The sequence below is a fragment of the Gobius niger genome, assembly GCF_951799975.1.
Source record: "Gobius niger genome assembly, chromosome: 4".
Taxonomy (NCBI): domain Eukaryota; kingdom Metazoa; phylum Chordata; class Actinopteri; order Gobiiformes; family Gobiidae; genus Gobius; species Gobius niger.
This window is the reverse complement of record NC_136855.1, coordinates 17,785,964-17,810,100: the sequence shown is the minus strand read 5'-3', so window position 1 is coordinate 17,810,100 and position 24,137 is coordinate 17,785,964. Positions and strand designations below refer to the sequence as shown.

The 24,137-nt window shown below is 40.2% G+C and overlaps 1 pseudogene across 1 annotated transcript in view; it reads left to right on the top strand.

Annotated features, from left to right (window-relative positions):
• Positions 1 to 24,137, top strand: part of LOC306962233 (ephrin type-A receptor 6-like) — a 55,053-nt pseudogene that overhangs the window by 2,779 nt on the left and 28,137 nt on the right. Inside the window, exons 2-6 of the transcript XR_013794275.1 lie at positions 4,640 to 4,704; positions 11,348 to 11,476; positions 11,567 to 11,716; positions 12,204 to 12,365; positions 13,093 to 13,321. The product of XR_013794275.1 is annotated as an ephrin type-A receptor 6-like (transcript). The remainder of the gene's footprint in view (positions 1 to 4,639; positions 4,705 to 11,347; positions 11,477 to 11,566; positions 11,717 to 12,203; positions 12,366 to 13,092; positions 13,322 to 24,137) is intronic.

Here is a 24,137-nt window from a genome sequence, read left to right as displayed (position 1 = left end):
TATTTATTATCCACGGTCAATGATATAAAGTTGACTTAGCACTCACTAGACAATTTTAACATTACAAACAGAAGTAGTAAGTGTATTACTCTAAGTAATTGGGTATTTTGACAACTGTTTATAGGGCATTGCACTTACAGTAAATAATGTTCAGTCTAACAAAACCCTTATCACTTATTTGGCTTTTGTTACCATGCAGTGAACATGCAGCAGCATCATCTACATACACGCTCTATAGGTTATTTTCGGACGCTTAATTATTTATGTAACTAGTTTCTTCGTGTTACTTAACTGTGTTTGGACGTATAAAATAAGACAATCAGTTGTAGATAGATACTGCAATACAATTAGATCATATAATCTGAGTATGAGTAAAAACACTTTTGCTATTACAAGTAAAAAAAACGAATGCAAATTGTTCCGTCTGTATTTTTTTTTTAGTTGCCGTCCACTGGTTTAAAAGTGTGTCCACATTAGCCGCAGTGTGATGCAAATATCGAGTGGGTTATGGGAATCAGTAGGATTAATATTAATGAGTGGACTCTGCGCTGTAGTCATAAGTCACATGGGTAAACCCGCTGCCATAACTTAATCGGCTCTTGACGTCTCCTTCTCTGCAGAGGTCAGTGAGATATTCCCTTTTGAAAGTTTAATGTGTAGGTTATGTACTTTCAAAGATGACAGAGCCCCTTTCTGTTTCAAGATGTCAATGTCTTCTTCTCCTGCACTTCATTTGTGTGTGTGAGTGAGTTTCCCCCAAAGGATGTGTGTATGTGTGTGTCTGTGTCTGTGTCTGTGGGCCTTGGACACGACAGACTTGACAGGACAGACCAGAGAGCGAGGGGCGCACACAGAAAAAGTATTGTGACGAGCATGAAGTTTGTCCAGTCCTCTTCTTACTTATATTATTTATTTTGCCCGTCCCCAACTGAGAAATATTGAAGATCGCATCTGTAGGTCAAGTTAGAAGAAATTGGTGATCTTTTCAGTAGTTTCAGTCATTGTCATATAATTACAGCGACAATACACAGTGGTGCTAAATCCCACCTGTTAAATACCAATGTTCATTAGTAATTAAAGCCATGTATTTCTCTCCACTTTTCTATCATAGTTATTCTTTCTCTTGGTTGATAGGAAGTGCATCTCCTACAATTACACTTCATTCAAATTAGACCTACATATGTTGTTGAGGTGTAATTGTGAAGGCAACATATGCAATGAGAAAACAGAGAAATTTAATGCAGCTCACACCAAAACACGTGATGTTTCGGGCTATGTGCCCTTCATCAGACATGTAGCATTTGGTACACCTGTTTAAGTAGTGTGCTTGACTGCACAAGGTAGTCACATGATACATGTCGGTGATTTTAATTTGTTTGCATTGCATTGTTTACATATTACATGTATTTACCATTTATATATTCAAAATATCTATGTATAATGTTTACACATTTTGCAACATATGCAAATCTGATCTCAATAGGACAAAAATCATATTTAAAACCATACATGCATCAGGGTACCCGTCATATAGTATGGAAATGTACTGCTTAGCTATGTACGTGTGTCCTAGACTGATCTTAAAGGAACAGGCTACTGTTTTTCAATACTGAGATACTGTATGTTCTTACCTGAGCTTAGACAAGTTGATGCGTAACTGTCTGGTCTTTGTGCGTGCCCGTGGAGGAGCTTGGTCGCTGCTAATTCACCCCGTTTGGAGCTATAGGAATACATTGGGAGAGGCCAAATGTTAACAACATCTTTGGTCGTTTTGCGTGACTGAGGACACGCACAAAGACCAGACAGGTATGCATCAACTCATCTAAGCTCAAGTAAGAACATATTTCAGTATGGAAAAACGGTGGCCTGTTCCTTTAATGTGGTGTAGTGACAAACGTGGAGACCACAACTAGCAAAAAGTACACAAAAACACTAAACATAAACACTGCAGTGATGGTCCACCAGGAAGAAGACAACACAGCACCGGTGTATGGATGCTTACAATGAATGTAAATTATAGAAAAAGTGTCACGTCGAATTACAAAATGAGTAATTGTGTAGGCAGCAATGTGAGCATCTTTTAACTCTGATGTGACATTTTTGTTGGCAGAGGCTCAACTTCTGGATTGACACTTTAAGGAAGCTGAGCACAAAAATTGATTTAGTCTAAATCAAAGCAAAATATAAGATGTACGGCAATTTCTGTTTGCAATTGTTCTATATAGAGTCCACAGATAAAGCAGCCGGGCATGCAGTCTCCTCAAAGAGATCAATTGCACTTTACAAGCCTGTATTACCAAGTTTCTCAAAGCGCTATAGGGGATAATAACTACATCTAGGTTAACTTGATGCATGAAGTGCCACTCGACTTGTATGTTTTGCGTTACGTAAAAATCCGGATGAATTATCAATAAGTCCATGTGGGGTGGGGTTGAATGAAGACCTCACTTTTCGCCTCTGACTCAAAGACAGACTTCTGAAGCTAGTTTTTCAAAGCAAGTATTGATTTCACAAAGGCGTGAAATCATTAGTGTCGTTGTTTCATCCAGCCTTTTCAGCGTGTCAGAATGTTTTATGGATGTTAGCAATACTCGCGAGCAACACATTTGAACTGATTACGAAATGCTCTTTTGAAACAGACACTAAAACAGCAAAATGTATCATATAATATGGTGTTGTGATTTCATCTTTCTTTTCCTGTTCATTCAGGGTAAAATCTTGCAGTTTTTAATTAGAATTGCATTGTTGAATTGTCATATTGATTGCAAAAAGAAATCGAGTATTGTGACTGTACTTTGTTAGTTTTAAGTTTAATTAGATACAGGGCTTAATATAGCAAAACTAGGGCATTTTTGATTTCATTATTACTTTGCAGTTTCTCAGACAAACAGCCACATAACTGCAAAACAGAACTATCTGCTTTAACCGGGACCAAAAGCGTGCAGTATTTTCCGATAAAGTGTAATTTCCCATATCACTGTAAGCGGATGATGAATATCCAACTTGCTCTTGTGGGCACACATCTGAAGCGAGGGGAATGTGTATCTTACAACATGGTCATCTATATATTATTCCTGGGGTCCAGAAATAGTTTCCAGATTAAAGATTGATGAGCACTTCACTGTGTATGCAGAAGTGTACGTGATGCTGAGTGAGCAGAGAGCGCTGCTGGAAAAGAGTTGTCAGGATTCGAGACTTGGCCTAGTCATGAGCCACTTTATAATTTCAGGCAAAAAAAAAAAAATCTGTTTGCTTTTGGAACACTTTAATTTTCTTACCCTGCTCTCGTTTTGAAGAGGGGCAAGACCACCGCGCCTTATTATATCACAGTCGTTAATTATAAGTCTGTTCAAACTGAAGAGCTACTTCTCAGTAGAAGTACCCGTCTCCATCTATCTATCAAGCTTTCTTTCAAAACAAGAACAACCCAATGTATTAGCTCAGGTTTGTTTTAGTCTGAGGTGTAATGGAGTGACAGAGATGTGACTTCTAGTATTATAAAGTCCGCCACTGGAGAGGGACGCACTTATTGATAGAGGCTGTAATTAGCCGGTGATGTGAAGACAAAGGAAATTGCACATTCATCATAGCAAATTGGCTCAAAGGCCGAAGCAAAGTGCAGGATAATAGGTCCCTTCATGTGTGAGGCGTGACTGGAGAGCAGACCGCAGCTCGGTACAGCAGCACTTGTGACTTCTCACTTTTTGTTGAACCAGGAACAAGAGGCAAACGTGGAGGGAGCTCTCCTGTGTCACTGCATTGGCGCTATAAGACGGTCTAATTCTGAAATGTTATTGTACATTGGAACTCCAGAATAGGGCTGACACAATTATTACTATATCGACCTATCGTTCATAAATGACCGTGAAACGATGTATTTTGGGCTTGATATTTGATCTTAAGTTTGATTTCTAACTGGAGCAAATTGAGTTACATTGTGTTTCATGTTTATTGCAGCTGTGTGGTATTTTAGGACATGATTATGTACTTTTAGAACTAAGTTTTACTGTCATTTTTATTCATGAGAGTTGACAGTATCTAGTATCATTAGAGTCATTATTATCGTATATCGCGATAATTTCCTGCCTCAATATATCGAACTTCAAATTTGTTATCGTGATAGGCCTAGCTCCTGATTGAGGTCATTAAATGTAAGGTTATAAAATTGTCACTGTGAAATGCAAATTCTGTTTTTGTATCCTTTTTCTAATTTCTTCACATATATATTTTTTTCTGTCCCTGTCTCCATTATCCCGCACATTCCTTTTCTTCCCCTTGAAATATATGGTACTCAGTGACCTGGCCTCTGTGAAGGAGACCTCTATCCCCCACAGTCCTCTCAGACATGGGGCGTGTCTCTCCAGTGCTGGTGTTGTCCGGGCCTCTCCTAAAAGCTGTTATTTCATAGGTGGTTGAATCTGATAAGGACTTCGCTGCTCTGTCGGCTCCTCATTGACAGCTTGATAGCTACTGTCTGCCTTATTCCATTTTTGTCACAGCCATTCGGTTCTCTTTAAATTCACTGTCTGACCTCTGCATTCACTCCTCTGTACTTGACCTGTTTATGCTTGCAACCAACTTATTATTAACTTTCCCCTCTTTTCACATGCCTGTCTTTCCAACCTCTTCACTCCTATAGTGGTTCTGCTGGACACCACAACAGTGCTAGGAGAACTGGACTGGAAGACCTATCCAGTGAATGGGGTGAGTGACGTTATGATGATAATGACGTGTGATAAAATAGCTGAAGGTGATCTTGGTTTTCTGATTGGTAGCAGTCAGATCAGCCAACCAGATGGCTCAATATACTGCCTGTGAGGGGTTTTCAACCTCAAATTATATTTGGTAGAAGGAAGCTGTGTTTCACAGAAAGAAAGAGTATGTAGCATACATTTTACCTGGTTGCTCAAATCTGCCTGCTGAGCACACAAGCACATGTTTGTGGGCATGCCATATCATTAGAAAGGCCAGGACTTCCAAAATTAAGTAACAGGGGTTTAATAAGACCGGAACTAGCTCTTGCACTAGACAGGGGATAGATGCTATGATTATCTGTGAGATCAATACAGGCTTATCTTATATGTCAGGGAGACTCATTTCATTGGATTTGGCGTTGGTGTGGGGCTCATTCTGCTTTCTGACTGGAAAATTGTCTCAAGAACCAAACAAAAAGAAATGTAAACGGAAGGAAGTTTATCGTCCCATAAAATATTTTTTTTGTGAATAAATTCACATTGCAGGGTTCCTGAACAGATCAGTATTTGTGATCTGTGTCTGTGATATCAGATAGGGAATATTTATGAAATCATTTATCAAACCTGCATATCTTTAAAGCTGTTACTTTATTTGATTTGTGGGCAGATAATTTGTGCATATTTGACCTTGTAGTGACCTAACGGCTGTATGAGCGGTCAGCATGGCGCCTTTACTTCCCAGGATCAGTTGTTTGGAAGGTTTTCTCTGCTGACAGAGCCTCTCACCTGAAAACCTAAAAAACAAGTGACCCTGGATCGTCCTGAAGACCACTGTGATGGAAAGTAAAGGCGCCATGCTGGCCACCCATACAGCCGCTGGGTCATGGGTTTGACACATTTTATAAACAAATCAGGAGCATGTGAAAACATGAAACATGATTTAAATACATTTCAGGAAACTCTTGCTGATTATAAATAGAGAAAGGAAGATATTATTACTGGCACTTGATTCTGATCTTTTATGTCGACTTGGTTCAAGTGGAGCAGATCAGAGCTGTTCTGTAAGGTCTCTTCTTGGTGCTTAGACGCTTAACAAACAAAGAATTCCTAGTGTATTTTAATTGAACATGCAACGACTTTACGAGTCATTAGCATACAAACATGTGCAGATTGATTACGTTGAAGTTTTGAACCCTCTTTTGTGTTCTTCCCGGCTCCCAAGATTTTGCTGTAGAATATTGTAGATTTCCTCATCAATTTAATATTGCAATAACAAAATGAATGTTTCATTTAATTGGGGGCATTTTTCGCTGGCCCCTTTCTGTATAACTGATGAGGGATTATATTTTACATTCTGTGGAGCCTGAGAGTTGAGAATGCATAGTAAATGGAAAGGTTAATGGACGTCGCTAATCTAAAATTTGCTCGAGGACCTGAATAAGAAAAACTTGCAATATTAGTTAATTTATCCAAGGCCTGTGGTCAGCAACCATTAAACAACTTTTTGGATTCCGTGGTGACTTCTGAGAAGGACATTTTTCAACCACCTAAAGTCTCCCAAGTGCACTAGTGCTGTCAGGAGCTACAGACATGGACTTCATACAACTTAACAGTTTTTTAAAATGTTAATATTCTTTCTCCAGCTTTTCAAAATGGCAGAGACACTGTTACAATAATGTGTCTATACGCATCTTATAAGGCTGTTTACATTGATTGATTAATTCAAGATTTGAATAACCATACTTAGACACAAAAGAGCTGAAATCAGAGGGGGAAAAAAACACATTTCATGGGTAACATGTTCATCATGTTGTGTTGGAGGTTAAAGGTGAAGGCCATTTTATAGAATGCGTTTAATGATAATTGAGTAATAATAGTTTGGAATGAAGTATTGTCTGTGTCGGTCGAAAATGTTAGGTTTTTAAAATTGTAAAATGTATTATTAATGTGTTATTTGAATCGGCAGCAATAAGGACATACAGTACAATATGTAAATCCATTAAAGGCACACAGCGCAACATTTCAGACTATACTGTTGACATGAGTACAAAACATGCTCCTATCAGCTCGACACAGAAAATGCTCTTACTGCAGTGGGTAATAAAAGAATGGATTTGGATGAGAACCTAACCTGTTTAAATCTAAATTTTGCTGTCACATCTCCATGGTGATAAGCTTGGGACGTACCCACTCCCGGTAAAATTACAGTCATGTCTTCAGAGAGCTGAGCCGTTCAACAAAAGCTCATGTTTGTTTGTTCATTTATGAGGTATTTTTCAATTATGTATTTAAATTTTATTTCTTGGGTCAAATTCTACGCGGTTTGGCTTTAAATCTGCTTTCTTTGCCTGTAATTCCCTCACACCTGATGCGCATATCCTGAAGCAACACTTTCCATTGATATGAAGCCTAGGCGTTAATTCAACCTGGGAGACTTATTTCAGCATCGCATACCTCCAGCCAATGACCGCTCCACCTCAGCCCATCAGCGTAAGAGCCGCACCTCCGTAGCAGCCAATCATCGCCCTCGGTCCCGCTTTTAAGCCCCAGCAATCATGGTGTATTCGCTTCCCAGCACCGCCTCCACCCCATCTCCGCCTCTTCCGTCCACGGCTTCTACCTGCTGCATCTTCACGGGTCTTCCATACCACCACCAGTGTCCAGGCTCCGGGGGAAGGCATCCCTAACTACAAGCAGTTCATCCATACTGACTTTCATACATCGATGTCTACCGCCGGGGTCTGATCGCCAAAACGATTATACATGTCAATAAATCTTCCTAATCGCTGCTTTTGTCTGCTTGAGTCTATCCAGGTAGATTTTGCTTGAGATAATCACAAAATAATTCAAAGAATATTCCATCTAGCCTCAACAACATTTGAGAACAATGTGCTATTTTTATCCAATGCAAGAAACATTACATTTTCTTTACTGCATTTTAATGCCCACTCCTGCAAGTACGCTCAGATAATGTGGTATCAGTGAATTTGATGCATTAATTAGCTGTGCTTAAGGCCTTGCTTGCATCCGCTCTGGTCGGCTAAGTTCATGGGCAATAGGGCACACGATTAGGACGTGCATATTTGATTGCTGTGGGCTACAGTTCATCTCTCAAACCCCTTTTTTTTTTTTTGTGCATTTGTTTTCCCTGCTCTGAACCGAACCGTGCCACCTCCCAGGGGTGCATTTTAGCACTCTGAGGCGCGCAAAGTGACAAATCACCATTTTCCCATGTTTGTATGCATAATGGAGCTCAAATTACTTAATGCTGATCGTATGCAAACCAGAACGCTTGCATTTTTTAAAAAAGAGTTTGCGTTATGCACCATAGAAACGAGGCCACTGACAGAATAGACAAACGATACAACGGTGAAAGAGGGATATAAAATGCTTACAGCTGACTGGTTACTGACATGGGGATGGTGTATGTATTAATAGCAATGTTACCTCTTTGTCTTTGATTTATTTGGACCTCTTTCAAATGTGTGCGCTCACAGACACAATGCCACCCACAGTCTAACGCGGCCCTCTGGTTAACTTTTGTTTCCTCCACACAGTGTTCTCTGTTTGGCACAAATTACTCTAACTTTTTTTTTTTACTATTAGGTGGCTCCAATGAAAACATGTTGATGAACACCACTGACATGAATAGTTTTTATAGATATCTTCAAGTGAATGGTTGAATTCAGCATTTCAACATGAGCTTGCCTTTGCTTTACCTGAAACAGGAATTACCAAATGCAGCTTTGGACCATGACGAAGGCCAATGCTGCTGCTCTCGTGATGTAACACTGATAAAGAGTCATAATTTAAGTGTCTTAATAGACATCAAACAGTGCCCTGAACTTGTGTCAGTCACTACGGGGCTTGTTTAATAATAGCAGCAGTAATACATGCATGATTATTCAGTACCTTGGAGTCCACTTAACTTCTCAAAGACAAGTCAACACTATCGGGTGGCAGTACATTTGAGAGAGCTGTTATGATTGATTAATCATTTAGCCCTGAGGTGTCACATGGAGCTAATTTAGATAACTTATTTCATATAAGATTAATTACTTTCAAATGCACTCAAGGTTAAATAGCAGTTTCCTAATTTGTTTATAATCTGATACCACATCAGCTTTCATTTCCTCCTACTCAGACACAGTTGTATTGAGTACTCAACTTTGGTAATTATAGGTGCGCTCAAATGCTGTCGGGTTGCACAGGAGGGTTAAGCATTCATTAAATAAAGGCCATACCCACGCCCGGATCAGCACGGGTGCAAAAGAGTGCAATGCAATGCGTCAGTCAGATTGTTCTGAAGCTGGCGCTGATGCCACCTTTACTCTGCCCGATCTCGTCATGCAGATCTTGGAAGTGTGAATGAATGATGCAACAAATTGTAAAATGACTTTTAGCGTTTGGACAAGCGGTACATAAGACCAGTGTTGGGGAGAATGCTTTGAAATTGTATTTACTGAATACTTAAAATGTATTTTGTAACATATTACGTTACTTTGTCTGATCAGAGTGCTGTATTCTGAATACTTTGAGTACTTTCAGAATACTTTCACATGATTGGCATTATACTTATGTATAAATATAGCGTATGATTACAAAAATGAAGACAACGATAGTCAGAACACCTGTTATACACTCGCTTACCATTAATGAGGAGCTCTTTAACTCTCTTGGCAAATGCACAGCAGATACAGCATCATGTAACAGCAGTGTTTGTTTGAACTGTGGCATTAAGGCTTTCTCTTTCATCTCTTTCTCTTAATTATCTTAGGAAGAACAACAGGTTAATTTAAAGTTATGTCTTAATAATGTGGTGCAATATGGAACATTTAATGATTGAGCACTGGGATTTATTCCCTTGATATTTGGAAAGTAACTGTATTCTAAATACTCTCAAATGAAAGTGTAACTTTACCAGAATACAGTTACTCAAAATGAGTTTTCTAAATACATATTCTACATGTATTTAGTTACTCCCCAACACTGCATAAGACTAATGCATTATTATTATTAAAACCAAGGCCTGGCCTGCACAGTACATCGTAACATATGCAGACAAATATTGAGATAATATACAAAATATATATTATGTGGAGTTAATTATTGTGAAGTATCCGTCACCACGTTCACTTTACACTTGATAGAACCAAATATTATAATTTACATTGGAGCATACACGGCTACAGTATCTGTTCAGTGATGGAAGGCAGTACTTTGGGCACCTTTTTAATAAAGCTATACTTGGAACAGTTTTTGAAACTATATTTAGTTTTCAGGCCTCGCATGATCAGCCTTTTTATACCCACTTACTCACTAAAACCCTTTTTTCCCCTCAGAAACATTGCATAAGAGACGGTATTCATGCAATAGGTCAAACAAAGGCCATTGCTTCTTTTGGCTAATGCAGTAATAAAGTTTCGACTCGCACCCCTGCTCCTGAGTGATAAATGTATTTGGTGAGTAAGCTACAAATGGACCAGTGCGCTCAGAACAGTGGACAGGTCCCAAAGAGAAGTCACCTCTGCGTTGCTTTCAGTCCATGAATACAGACATCTGTGAGTGCTTAATACAAGAGACCTAATCGGAGCATAACAGAGGAACACTGTGTAAAAGCTTTTGGGCTCTGGCTGCACAAATACTGGTAATATTGTGCAATGTACATTTCACAAATGTCCAAAAGAATGGTTTCTCAACATGGGTAATGATTTGTCTTGATGGAGCACATTTTTTCTTCATCAGTTTGGCTTTAACAATAATTTAATCTGGATTTAACAAAAGTGTCTAAGAGTTTGTGACGAAGTGACCAAGAGTTTTGTTCATAAAGAATGGCTGTGATAAAGAAAAACAGATCCAAGCCAACTTTATATAATTTCACCGCACTCAGACTGCTGCTGTGTGAATTCCCCAATTATTTGTCCATCTTAAATCCACCATTTAATGCTACATGAGCTGTAAGGAAGAGCTAGTGTCAATAAACGGTGGGGCTTTTGATGCTCTGATCATCGCACCGCTAAAGTCAAGCCGACAAATGAGAGAGAGCTGGGTGATGCAACGGCGTGAAAACCCCTGACCATCTCTATTTGAAATGGTTCTCCATACAGGCGGCAGTTGTCAAACAGTTGGAGATGAACTAATCACAATTTTATTATAATAACAGCACATATACAGGGCCTCTCTGTACAGCCATAACATGGTTCGGTGCCCTGGGACAGATTAACAGATTAACTGTCATTTTGCAGCTTTTTGCACCTCAGACACCACTGCCCCAGACTCCAGAGTGTGGGTGTTCAGCTATATTTATGCAGATTCCAGATTGGATTAAATATATACAAAACCCTCTGGATGATAGAACAAAAAGAGCTATGAAACTATTGACCCTTGGCCACAGATGGCAATAAATACCATTAGAAATATATGTGTGTGTTTTTTCTTATTATGAATTACGTATTATCATACGTGCAATTAATTGAAATGTATTTTTATTTTAGTTGTTGGTATATGTGTATTTTATTTGCTGTTTATTGCTCAGATCTACTAATTGTTGATCATTTATTGTGTGTATAAACAACAAAGCAACAGGGTCTTACAAAACAGGCCAACCAGAAACCACATTTAAAACGAATAACAGTGAAATATGCTTATTCCAGTGGGACGCCATCACAGAAATGGATGAGCAGAATCGACCCATCCACACGTTCCAGGTGTGTCATGTGATGGAGCCCAACCAGAACAACTGGCTCCGGTCGGGATGGATCAGACGGCAGGCTGCACAAAGGGTCCGCTCCTCGCCACATCAATAACATTGACCTCTGTTTCAATTATCAATGCCTATTTGCACATCAGAACTCATGACTGTTCCTCTGCAGGTGTATGTGGAGCTGCGCTTTACCCTGAGAGACTGTAACTCCATTCCCTGGGTGTCCGGCACTTGTAAAGAGACCTTCAACTTGTTCTACCTGCTGTCAGATGAGCAGCTCCCCGCCTCCACGCGCTTCAGGCCCACCGACTATGCCAAGGTCAGACATACTCATACTTTAAATCCATCCTACGTGCATACCATACCCTGTACACGAAAGTTATACAAGTCAATCGCTTCTGTATTCATTCATTCATCAAATCCTATACTGTACATATGGCGGTACACTTTCTTTGCTCACTAAATCTGCAACAAAAAGTCTGGAACCTTACCTTAATTGTTTAGTGGTGGTTTCATGTGAGGGTGAATTAGGCTGTTCTGTATAATATTTAAAATATACAGGACCATAGAGACTGTTACGGCTGCACAATCTTCAAATGCGATTTTCAAAATAGTTTGATTTTCTGAATAATACATCACCATGAATGTCTTTGTTGTCTTATATTGTCACACTCGAGATGTAGTGCTCGATGCCCGGACTTCAACTCGTCACACATTATTGGGACCCATGATTTGATTTAAACATCAAACTGAAAGCTCTACTTGGACTTGTGAACGCTGCATCACTCCATATGTATCTGTTTCAGGTGGACACTATTGCCGCAGATGAGAGCTTCACGCAGACTGATCTTGGAGACAGAGTTCTTCGCCTCAACACTGAAGTCCGGGAGGTCGGCCCGATCACAAGAAAAGGATTCTATTTGGCCTTTCAGGACGTGGGGGCCTGTATAGCATTAGTGTCCGTCAAGGTACAACTTTTTTATGTAGCTTTGTAGTTGTAAAGTATTTTTGTACTGTATATTGTTGTAATTTGGCTATTTAGTATTTTTAAAATCTATTTACTTCTTTTTCTATTGCACAAAAGACTATTCATTTTAACATTAAAATCATTTTATCAGTGTAACAATTTGTTAAATGCATTTTTTCCTATACTAGTTAGACCTAACAATGCCTTTTTGAGCATTGTTTGTCTGTTTTGACCAAAGATAAGAATGAAAAATGAAAAGATGACCTTTAGCTGTGATTACAGCACACATTTGCTGTGGCATTGTTTCAATAAGCTTCTGCAATGTCAAAAGATCCAGTGTTGCATTAATCTTTCACAAAGATTTTGTATTGATGATGGGAGAGTGGGACCACTGCGCAAAGCCTTCTCCATCCCAAAGATTCTGGACTCTGTGGCCAATCCATCTCATGCTCCCTGAACCACTCTTTCACAATGTGAGCCCGATGAATCCTGGCATCGTCATCTTGGAATATGCCGTGTCATCAGGGAAGAAGAAATACTTCTATGGAATAACCTGGTCATTCAGATTGTAAGCAGCTGAACTCATTCCTTGAGCACATAGTGTTGCTGAACTCAGACCTGGCCAACTGCAGCGAGACCTGATCATAAGAGTCAGTCAAATCCAGGTGGCGGCTTTGCTTTGGTCCAGCAGTGTATTAAACATGCTAAAGTAGTTCTATCTATTCAAGGTCTTCTACAAGCGCTGCCCGTCCACTCTGAGAAACCTGGCTGCGTTTCCAGACACAGTGCCACACATGGACTCGTCCTCTCTGGTGGAGGTGAGGGGGGCATGTGTGGAGAACGCAGAGGAGCGGGACACTCCCAAACTCTACTGTGGAGCAGACGGGGACTGGTTGGTCCCACTGGGGAGCTGTATCTGCAGCATCGGACACGAGGAGACAGACGGACACTGCCAGGGTGAGTAAGGATTTTGTTCTATGTTAATCATTTTGAAATGGGTCAAGGAAAAAAAAAATAGTGCCTACTTTTTGGAAAACCTCACCTCACACCTCAATATATAAAACCTTGCACACAGAGAGGGAGATTATTTGACAGTCCCAGTTCAGGGGTGCAAAAGAGTGCATTGCAAGCTCATTTTAAAACATGGGCCGCTTCAGTTTTAAATGCATCACACAGGAATGTGCAGCTCTGGAACCTCAATTGTGCTGTAGCTCAGTGCATAGAGAAGTTCCTCTTGAACCAGAAGATTGAACCACAGTCTTGGTACATACAAACACACCGTAGCATCACCATTTCAAGACGGGACTAATGGTTTTGTGCGTCCATCTCCTGAGTCTCTGTTGGTCACGACTGAATTTGTTATGTGGTCTTGGTTACAATGTTGTGTGTGTTACTGTTTTTTTTTTTTTTTTACATTACATTTACATTAAACATCTTCATTTACCAACCGTGTGAGAGCTCTCAGCCAGATATAAATGGAAACAAACAGGGACAATGAGATAAAAAGAGAGAAGCGGAAAAGGGATTGTGAATCTCCGAGGGCCTTCCCCATTCATCTGCAAAGTCTTTCATTTACTGAGCCACTACTCAGCCTCTTAAACACGGGGGCTGCATTGTCTTCACACTCTCTTCCCCTGGCTTTTTTTTGTGCAAAACTCTTACCCCCATTATACATGCTGTAGCTCTTGTAGGCTTATATTTGCATTACCCTTTTCATCTACTTTTGGGTCTTTCTGCCACTTGAAACAAAAACATTAGAGGCTTGTATGTATGTAATTGTATAAATCTTGCATTGAAAGCCTACTGTAATATGAATAAATATTGGCACAAAAGGCACAGTAGTGGGCTTGTCTCTCCTTAGGCCTGACTTGTAGTTCGTTAAGGCAAAAACATCATTATTGGCGTCAAACTGAGCATTAGGAGCAGGCTTGTCATCTATGTTTTGAGTTTTAAGACGGTGTAGTTGCTCTTGTGACATGCGACTGGGAATGTAGTGTGGCTTTAAGTAAGTCAGCCTGCTTATTATTGAAATGTATTGTTGACAGCGTATCATCTAAATGGTTGATAAAGCAAGCAAACGGGTTTATCCAACACAAAAGACTGAACACACATTCTCCAAGATGCTTTTGCACAATAGAATAGCATTGTGTAACAGTAGCCCAACCCTGAAATTAAAATTTAAAGAGATTGTATAGCCATAATTGCATGTTATTGACTCGTATCTGTTCCTACTGAAAGATTTTCTCTTTATGTTCACTCTTCAAAATGTCGTTGCCCCTTGCATAATTTGTGTACACCACTTTTTTTTTAAAACTTTTCATAATTATTGCTATGCTCTTTTGCGTGTGTATCAATTATCTTGTCCAAGTGGCTGTTTTTCTCGAAAAGCTGTTTCAGTTCGTGAACATATAGGCCTACCACATATGGCCTCTGTACAATGCATCTTCCATAATTAGTTGCATCAGCATTACTAAATACAGCCCATTGTCAGCAGAATGGATTAAGAGAAAGTTTAAAGCAACTGTTGAGCCGCTGTGAGAAATCGTTGGCCTGGTTTCTCAATTGGATCGTACCGACAGACTGGGGGCTAGCTGGCTAATCGCCTTCATTTGTTAGTTTCACCGCTAATTTAGCTCACACCTTGTCTTTGTGAAAAGTCCTCCAACCTTTTCTTTTCCCATTTACAAAGCCTCAGACATGCTCAGGTAATTAAGGGAGGCTCTAAATCGAGCCACGTCGCTGCCTGATTACAATGCAAGTTCAGCCAGTGTTACGGACTACATTGTGTTGAATGAGCAAAGTCTCGGTTCTTTGGGGTAAAATTCATGTGCTCCTGTGGTGATGTGGTTGCTCAAGCTATCACCGGTCATTAGCAAAGATGATACGTGCGACTAATCTTTCATTAGATTAATTTCAGCCTTGGCATGGATATATATATATATATATTTGTTCTTTCTAATTTAGACCTTGGGTGTAATTGTATTGGCATCTTAATGACTTTTCCTCTTATGGTGTACATATCATTTGGAAATGTCAGTATTTATGACTTATATAAATCAGACTTTAATGCTCAAACAGTAGTTGTATTTCACAAGCACTTTTTCTTACTTTCACTTGAGTAATTAATCGGGTTTCACTTCTACTTGAATAATATTATTTTAAGCAACACTACTCTTACTCTAGTACAAATTTTGGTTGCTCTACTCACCTCATTTTCCGCTTTATACATATTCTCTTAAGCTTCTCCCATCATCTGAACTGTGTGGTTGAACAACAGAGAAGCCTGTCAGGAGACGTTAGTGAGGAGTTGCCAGCTCTTTGCGCACAAGTGTCCTACATCTCCACTGCCCGGGCGCCGCTTTCTTGCTCAATAGTTGCTTGGATTTCTTTTACAGTTGATGCAACAGTGTCATTGGGATAGCTGCTGCCTCCACTGAACGGGTCACTAAGTCGTGCAGCGCTTGACCCACTTAACACCTGAAAAATGTGCCTCTTTTTTCCGAGCATTGTGCTGCGTTTTACTCACTGAAGTGCGCACTTCAAGGACGGGTTGAGAAATGAAAAAGCAGCTCGGAATCGCTCAGCTGACCTTTCATGAGCTTTGAAAGATATTACATTGTGCCTTGAACTATGAACACGAAGAACCCGATCACAAACCCATTTAACACAAGAAAAAAAAAATCTAGCATGACAAACCATTGCAGCATAAAAAAAGGTTGATAGTCATAGTATAGTTTATTTTCTTAAGAAAGGTAAAGTAGGGTGAAGGGATCGTAAAGGGAGACAGAGAAGAAAAGAGAGAGAAAGAGATAGAAAGAGGGAGAAAAGAGGGAGAAGAGAGAGAAAGAGTAGATGGAAAAGAGAAGAGAGAGATATGTCCTCCTCAGAACTCGAGAGAGATCTGTCCTTCTCAGACCTCGAGATACATCTGTCCTCCTCACACCTCGAGAGAGAGATCTGTCCTCCTCAGACCTTGAGATAGAGAGATCTGTCCTCCTCAGACCTCGAGATACATCTGTCCTCCTCAGACCTTGAGATAGAGAGATCTGTCCTCCTCAGACTTCGAGATAGAGAGATCTGTCCTCCTCACACCTCGAGATACATCTGTCCTCCTCAGACCTCGAGATAGAGAGATCTGTTCTCCTCAGACTTCGAGTGAGAGATCTGTCCTCCTTAGACCTCGAGAGAGATCTGTCCTCCTCAGACCTAGAGTGAGAGATCTGTTCTCCTCAGACTTCGAGTGAGAGATCTGTCCTCCTTAGACCTCGAGTGAGAGATCTGTCCTCCTCAGACCTAGAGTGAGAGATCTGTCCTCCTCAGACCTAGAGTGAGAGATCTGTCCTCCTCAGACCTCGAGAGAGATCTGTTCTCCTCAGACCTCGAGTGAGAGATCTGTCCTCCTCAGACCTCGAGAGAGATCTGTTGTCCTCAGACATCGAGAGAGATATTTCCTCCTCAGACCTCGAGAGAGATCTGTCCTCCTCAGACCTCGAGAGAGATCTGTCCTCCTCAGACCTAGAGTGAGAGATCTGTTCTCCTCAGACTTCGAGTGAGAGATCTGTCCTCCTTAGACCTCGAGAGAGATCTGTTCTCCTCAGACTTCGAGTGAGAGATCTGTTCTCCTCAGACCTCGAGTGAGAGATCTGTTCTCCTCAGACCTCGAGTGAGAGATCTGTTCTCCTCAGACCTCGAGTGAGAGATCTGTTGTCCTCAGACATCGAGAGAAATCTGTTGTCCTCAGACATCGAGAGAGATCTGTTCTCCTCAGACCTTGAGATAGAGATCTGTCCTCCTCCTGACCTTTCATTTAATGTATTTTTTCATCAGGACAATGTACAATTACGTGATGCTCTTGATCAAAGATTATTGTACCAGACTGTAGCTTTTCTAAGCTAATTTACATCTGTAGTCAGAGTTATAACGTGCAATATACAGTGCGGATAATCATTCAGTCATCCCCATCACATCTATAACAGAGGCTAAAACACATCATTCCTCAATCTCTTCATGCACCTTGAACCTTGATCATCTTAAATTCAGCTTCAATCTTCTTGTCCTTGTCTCTCTTTGTCCTGTAGTCCTTCCAGACGTTGTTGTGCTTTTTGCCCTGTGTGTCCTGCAGCGCTTGGCTTCTTGGTTTTCAGCTGATCTTGTTGTTTGTTCGTCTCTTGCTGTGCACGTGTCTTTTTATATTATATGGGTTTGTCTAAAATGACCTCTTTTCCCTCTGAAGTGCCCTGTTTGTCTCCTCTAAATCCATAATTACTTTTACACTTTGGTTCAGATTCTCTCTCAACTCTTACCTCAATGTTGAATGGTCTCCTTAGCCTGTTCTGTGGTGGTTTCATGGCCAGCTGCTCTTCCAGACGAGTCCCATCATTGCGGTGTGGCTCTTCTAGTAGTGCGTAATGTCCGATTCTCTGTCAGCTCCTGTGTTTTCTGGTCCAGCTGTTGAAGCAATTGTGATTTCTGTCCGACCTGTTCTTCCCGATCTATAATCTTCTTCCAAAGACTTGCGTTTGCCACTTTGAGCTGTATATAGTTTGACTTCAGCGCCTCAATGTTCATCTTTGCACTGTCTTTATGGTTATCAATTTCCTGCTGAAGGAGGGGTATTTGGGCATCCTGCTCAGACATGGAAGTCTCTTGTTCTCCTCGTGCAGACCCTCATTGTGGGCATGAAGAGCTTGGACCTCTGTTCTGCTCGCCAGCGTCTCCTGGAGACATTGTGAGCTCAGGCGTTCATTGTAGAGAACTATCTTTAACAAGGCTTTTTCCTACCGCTCCCTCTGCACCTGCTCTTGCGAAGTGAGATTGACCCTCTCAGCTGAAATACAGCATAAGTCGTAGCTCCTAGATGAGTGTGGCATCTGAAGAACGCTTCTTTTCAAAGATTTTCATGTTTAAAACTGAAAAAAACTGTTTGTAACTGTGAAAAAAAGATGCAAATTGCTGAGAAAAGCACCACAAAATGTCACCAAATGTGGCAAAAAATGTGGCAAAATGCTGCTTGTATGACAGGGATGTCTTGTTTGGGATCTTGTTTGTGCTTTCATTCCTTACAGTTACAGTTTCTAGTTTCTAGTTGTGAAAGGATTTTTTTTTCTGCAACCATAGAAATAATATATTACAAATTATGACTTGCACAAGAGAGAAAGTTCAAGTTTTACTCATTAGCAACAGTTACTCAGTACGAAGAACCATTCTGCTAAATTGTTACATTGGCATTTAGAATAATTAAAATAAGTTATTGCTCCTTGAGCTAGTATCCCAGGGGAGACCATTCACAGACAATTAACTGAGATTGATCACTCACTGCATTGTATTGGAAATCTGATAGCGTTACATGCTGTAGCCATTAGCTTTGTGTGAGATTTAGAAATAATTTCAATACGGTCTGTTCTAAGTGGAGCTCGACTGTGCTGTTGAAACTGCTAAGATTTCTGGGATTCCTGGTGCATTCCATATTAATTAACAAATGGAGATTTTAAAGACCTCATTGCCTATGTATATTTTTTCTGTACAAACAATAGAAAGGGGGCGCGGACATTTTAAATTGCTTGTTGTGGTCCAAACTCTAATATCCCAATAATTCACAGGGATCATTTACACATTTCAAGGAGCAATGCTGTCAAGGTGTAATCAACAGCTATAGTTCACGATAGAAAAAAGGTATTTTTTTCATACATGGTGTCTTTTACAATACACTGAAGAAACAAAATACATTTCAATCTACGTTTTCCAAAAGAAAATGAGGTACAGGGCCTTTAAAATGTAAAGTTTTCTTTCACATAAACATGGGTTTACTAGTAGTGACCCTGTTGGCTGGCTCTAATCTCTACTTTTCATATTGTTGAACTAATGTTAGTCTATGGACAATGTTTGCTTGGAGAATTTATCTGTAATGTTGAGTTTATAACATTCCATCTACTGTTTTCGGCTTATCAGGTAAACTTAAAGTGATTTCATTCAAATATTGGGTCAGTGAATCAAAGGCATGCATTTTGTATATCACAAAGAAGCACTTCTTATAATGTTCAAGTTGAACTCTCTCAGCAGTGGCAGCAGAAGTCTCTGAATACGAAAACGCAAATAGCACTTTTCCAGCCGTCTGTGCTTTCTGCTCTATTCGGTTCAGAAATGTCAAGATGTTCTTTCACCGTAATCCTCCAATGGTGATTTGATCTCATTTGCTCTGGGTTAGAAAAGCTTCTATCAACAGTGCAACACATCATGGCCGCGTAATGAATGATTTACAGCTTTAATTCAACTTTTAATCGATATTTTCCATAGGTCTTGCTTGAGCAATGTGGCTGATGATGAAGTTGCTGTAAGTTTGAGCTTGAACTTTGGATGACTTCTGCTTTCTCCTCGTTTTCATTTTGGAACACTGCTTCAAAGGGTAGTGTGATCAAAGCTGTCTGAGAGGCAGCATGGGGAACGAGCGAAAGAGGCAGAGAGGGAGAGAGAGAGGAAAACCCCAACGCTCCCAAATATATTCCAACACGTCCATCTCTCCCCTCCCAACTGCCTAAACAAAGAGCGGCATCAGTGCTTATCAAACCATGCTTTCCAGCCCAATAGTGCTGTGCCAGACGGTTTTGACGGCTCAATCCAGTGCTTTATTATTCTATCGCTCTCATCCAGTGTCAGCCACAAGAGGGTTAAAGCCAGAGATGTTGCTGCTTATATCATGACCTAGATAAGACGACATCACACAGTCATCATGCTTTTTGTTCATTTTCGTCACCCGAATGTATTTAAAAAGCAGCAGCAGTGCCGAGTGGTAGGCAAATAGAGATGTCATTGAGAGTGGTTTTATTTGAACTGAAGCAACACAGCCAAACGGAGGCTGTGCTTTGCAACAAGTGCTTTAAGCTGTATAGCTAGATGTTTCAAATCAGGTTTACTCTTCTGGGGTTGCCACTGCAAATTCTGCCTCTGCCTAGTGCAGATGATTGCATATTGATTTGGCAGGCGCCCTTCCTGATGCAACTCTCCTTTATGCCAGCTTGGACAGAAAGTACTTTGACTTGTGACTAGATTGAAATAAAATATTAAATTTGCCAACAGTGTTTTCTTACAAAGCCACACGTAGCACAGAGGTGAATCAGATGTTAGACACACACATACAACAGACCAAATCTCCCCAGAAGCTGGTATGTTGCAACATAAAAATAAAGCCAGAATGCAAAGAATGCAGAATGCAAAGATATTGTAAAACCATATTTTTCACACAATGGAACAAGATATCAGAGGAAAAATAAGATTACAGAAACTAATGACTGTCACAGCTCAAGGGCAGGTAAATGAAAGACTAGGAAAGTTGTACTGATAAAGGTCCAACAATGTCATCAATCCAGCCCAGTCAAGTTTTCACAACATTGGTTCCCAATCCACATCCCTGTCTTCATAATATCTCCAAAATAGATAACGTCCTCACTCCTCAGATCTCCATAAAATTGGCAATGCTCTCATTTTCACTGTAACTCCTCCTGTCTAGATAGTAAAACTCTCTTGTGTGTCCAACTCACCGCAGCAACTACGCACCTTAAACTTAAATCTTAACCTCACTGATTTTAACACAAGGCAACAGATCAAGCTTATTTTGGTGTGGCCCCAAGTTACGTTTCAGAACTTTTAACTCCTTACAAGGCCCCACAGACTTAGATCCTCAGATAGGTCCAGGTTAGCTGTTCTGAAGCTTTAGACATCCCTTTTATTAGATTTGATTTGGTTTCGTTGTGTGTCTTGTCTTTGTTGTGTGGTGTATTTCAATCAATTGTGTGTTGTTGTGTTAAAACACGTTTGAACAAAACTTTGAAATTGGATCTGTTTGTTTTAAGGACCACTTCTTTGTCAACTGATCTAGGGATATTACGGTGCAATTTTTTTTGTTTTTTGCGGGGATGTGCCAATCTTATGTCAAAGGCCTGTCTATACCATGCACAACTCTCGGCTAAACTCGGGCATCAGTTATTCTGTGTGAACTTCCTATCTGCATATCAAAGCAGAGAGACCTCAGTAAACACACAGTCTGGCTCCATCTGTTTCTGAGAACATAAAGCCAACCTCATACTTACCTGAACAAAGCAAACCTATATGAGATCTTATTATACCATTCAAAGTGCAAGCTACATGGAGTCATTTGCGACTGGTGAAAGCAAAAAAAAAAGAAGGTATTTGTGCACTATATTTTTCTTGTATGTAATCAGTCATTAATTTGAATTGAGTTGTTTTTGGTACTTCGTGATCATCAATTTATGTCTCAATCAAATGTCATGTCTTTTGATTTACTCTTGGACTCCTCAATGGAAGTCCTAACTTTACCCAACCCACAAGGGCTACAAAATTAATAACAGTTTAATCACCATTGCAATTTGCATTTAGCAAAACATAAAGACTGCAATTAGACTGCAATTAAAGTGCTATGCAAAGACAATTCATCTTGTCTACATCTTATTATATAAAACACACTGACCCTGTCGCTTCAATACAGACATGATCTCAAATGCATGGGCTTCTTGTATTAGTTAAGCTGTTTTCAGTTTTCTCTCAAATACTCCTGGACAAGCTTAAAATGTGCTTAATCTTTGTAGATCCTTATCATTTTGTGGCCCTGGCTATTAACAACCTTGTACTGAATATTTCACTAGATGTCCTTCCTCACAGAAGTTATCTGTCTATAAATGGTCTCTCATAGAGATAAACAAACTTGTTTGTTGCTTCTTGAATTTGCATTTTTGCATTTGCTAATGTACAGTTGCTGCAGTATTGTGGATGCTCTCTTAAAAAAATACACAACCGTATTCTATAAACTTTACAATGCATTGGTTTGACTTGAAATACATGTTTTAATAGCTTGTTCGTGAATACTTCTTGAATACTACTACACAAACTGATATTAATATTTGCTTGTCTACCAGTGTGTGTTTGGATGCTTCATAGTTTTTGGATGGTAGTTGCTTTGTGGAGCAGACCTTTGCAGCTTATAGCAGAGAGCATCTGGAGACTTAAATGAATGTGTGCGTTTGTTGCCGTTGGCAGGATTTCTACACTGAGCTGAGTAATATCCAGTGAACGAGGTGTCTGCAGATGGAGCTTTGCTTGACAAATCACTCTTCTCATTAGGCGCCAAAGGAAGCGCCACTTTGGTTTTGTGTTCGGTATTTGTTGTTTCAATAATTCAGGATTCAGCAGTTCAATTCAGCTGTTCGGATACATGTAATCTATTGTAATTGACTGTTTCATTAGCTTCACATTATTACGAGAATACAGGTCACCAACTTACTTATTCTCTCAGGGTCCTTACCAATTGATATGGAAATACCCAATGTGAGGGGACAGACTTTTTTGTGGAGACGTAACAAAGGCATACTGCATAATGATTGTGTTGTATAAAAAAGTATGAATTTGTCTTTGATAATAACAACATTTGAGAAGCCAGAGACCAACCTTTGGGCCCTGAGGCCATTTTTACTGGGTGACATTTACTGTAAAAATCATATTAATTCAGTCAGTGTGGAGAATTGCTTTGATTCCTCCACGGTAATAATAGCCAATTAAATCATCATGCTGTTTTTTAAATGTCTTGAAGGTGTGAAATTGCACTGTCTTGTTTATAACATAACCACACAACAATTAAAACCCCATTTACCCGTTGTGTTTGTAGCTTGTTTCCCCCGGGTCGATTGCGCTGTCTGTCAATCATTGCCTGTGTGATCTCAGTGCAGACAGCTCTGTCAAACTGCACCCAAATTATATAAAACAAAACTTGACTACAGAGTTGACTAACTGATACGTTGACCTCACAAATATGAATTGTATAGGCCGAAACTGGGGTAAACTGCAGCAATAGCCACACTGCCTCAGGGAGGATATACTGTCTTCTCATTTACCTGCTCCTATAGGCTTAAAGGAATAGGCCACTGTTTTTATATACTGAGATATGCTCTTACCTCACTTTAGCCGAGTTAATATATCCCCGTCTGGTCTTTGTCCGTGCGCTCTGTCACGCAAACGGAGCACATACGCAGCCTCTCCCACATGTCATATAGCTCCAAAAAAGCTCACGATAGAAGCTACCAAGCTCTTCCACGTGTTCCCTATTTAAATAAAGTTACGTGAAGTGTTTTCATGCGAAGTATATTTACACAGAAATGTAACGTGTCGATTTTATGTAAGGGATAATGTATAGAACGCTGGTCATTATCGGGAAAATAAGTACCGACAGGGCGAACCGGACCCCGACGCGAAGCGGAGGGGTCTTGTTTCGCCCTGAAGGTACTTATTTTCCCGATAATGACCAGCGTTCTATACATTATCCCGCTTATTATACAGCCATTTGCCAACTGAACACACACAACATAAATTTCGTACACTTTTATGAAGGCCGAAAGGTTTATTTAATGACATCCGCGACAAATAGTTCCCAAAAGTTTGCGCGTTGCGCTGCAGCGTTTTGCTAGGCTAGAAGCAGCAAGGCTAGCAGCTAGCCTAGCTACTTAGTTGAAGGCGCAGTTGGAGGAATGGTGGTGAATCTTTGGGTAAATTGAAAGTCAGACTCACGCTAACTTCACGAGCAATTCCCCCAACTTCTCTCGCAGTGACGGGGACAGAGAGAGTGTCCGCTACTACGTACGCGCGGAGTGATATGAAAGCACGAACTCCGTTGCCATGGGCAGCGGTCATTATTTTTTTCAGAGGTCCTTTATCAGAAAATAATGACCGGTAGAACGTTGGGAAATCCCATTCAAATCAACGGAGCGTTCTA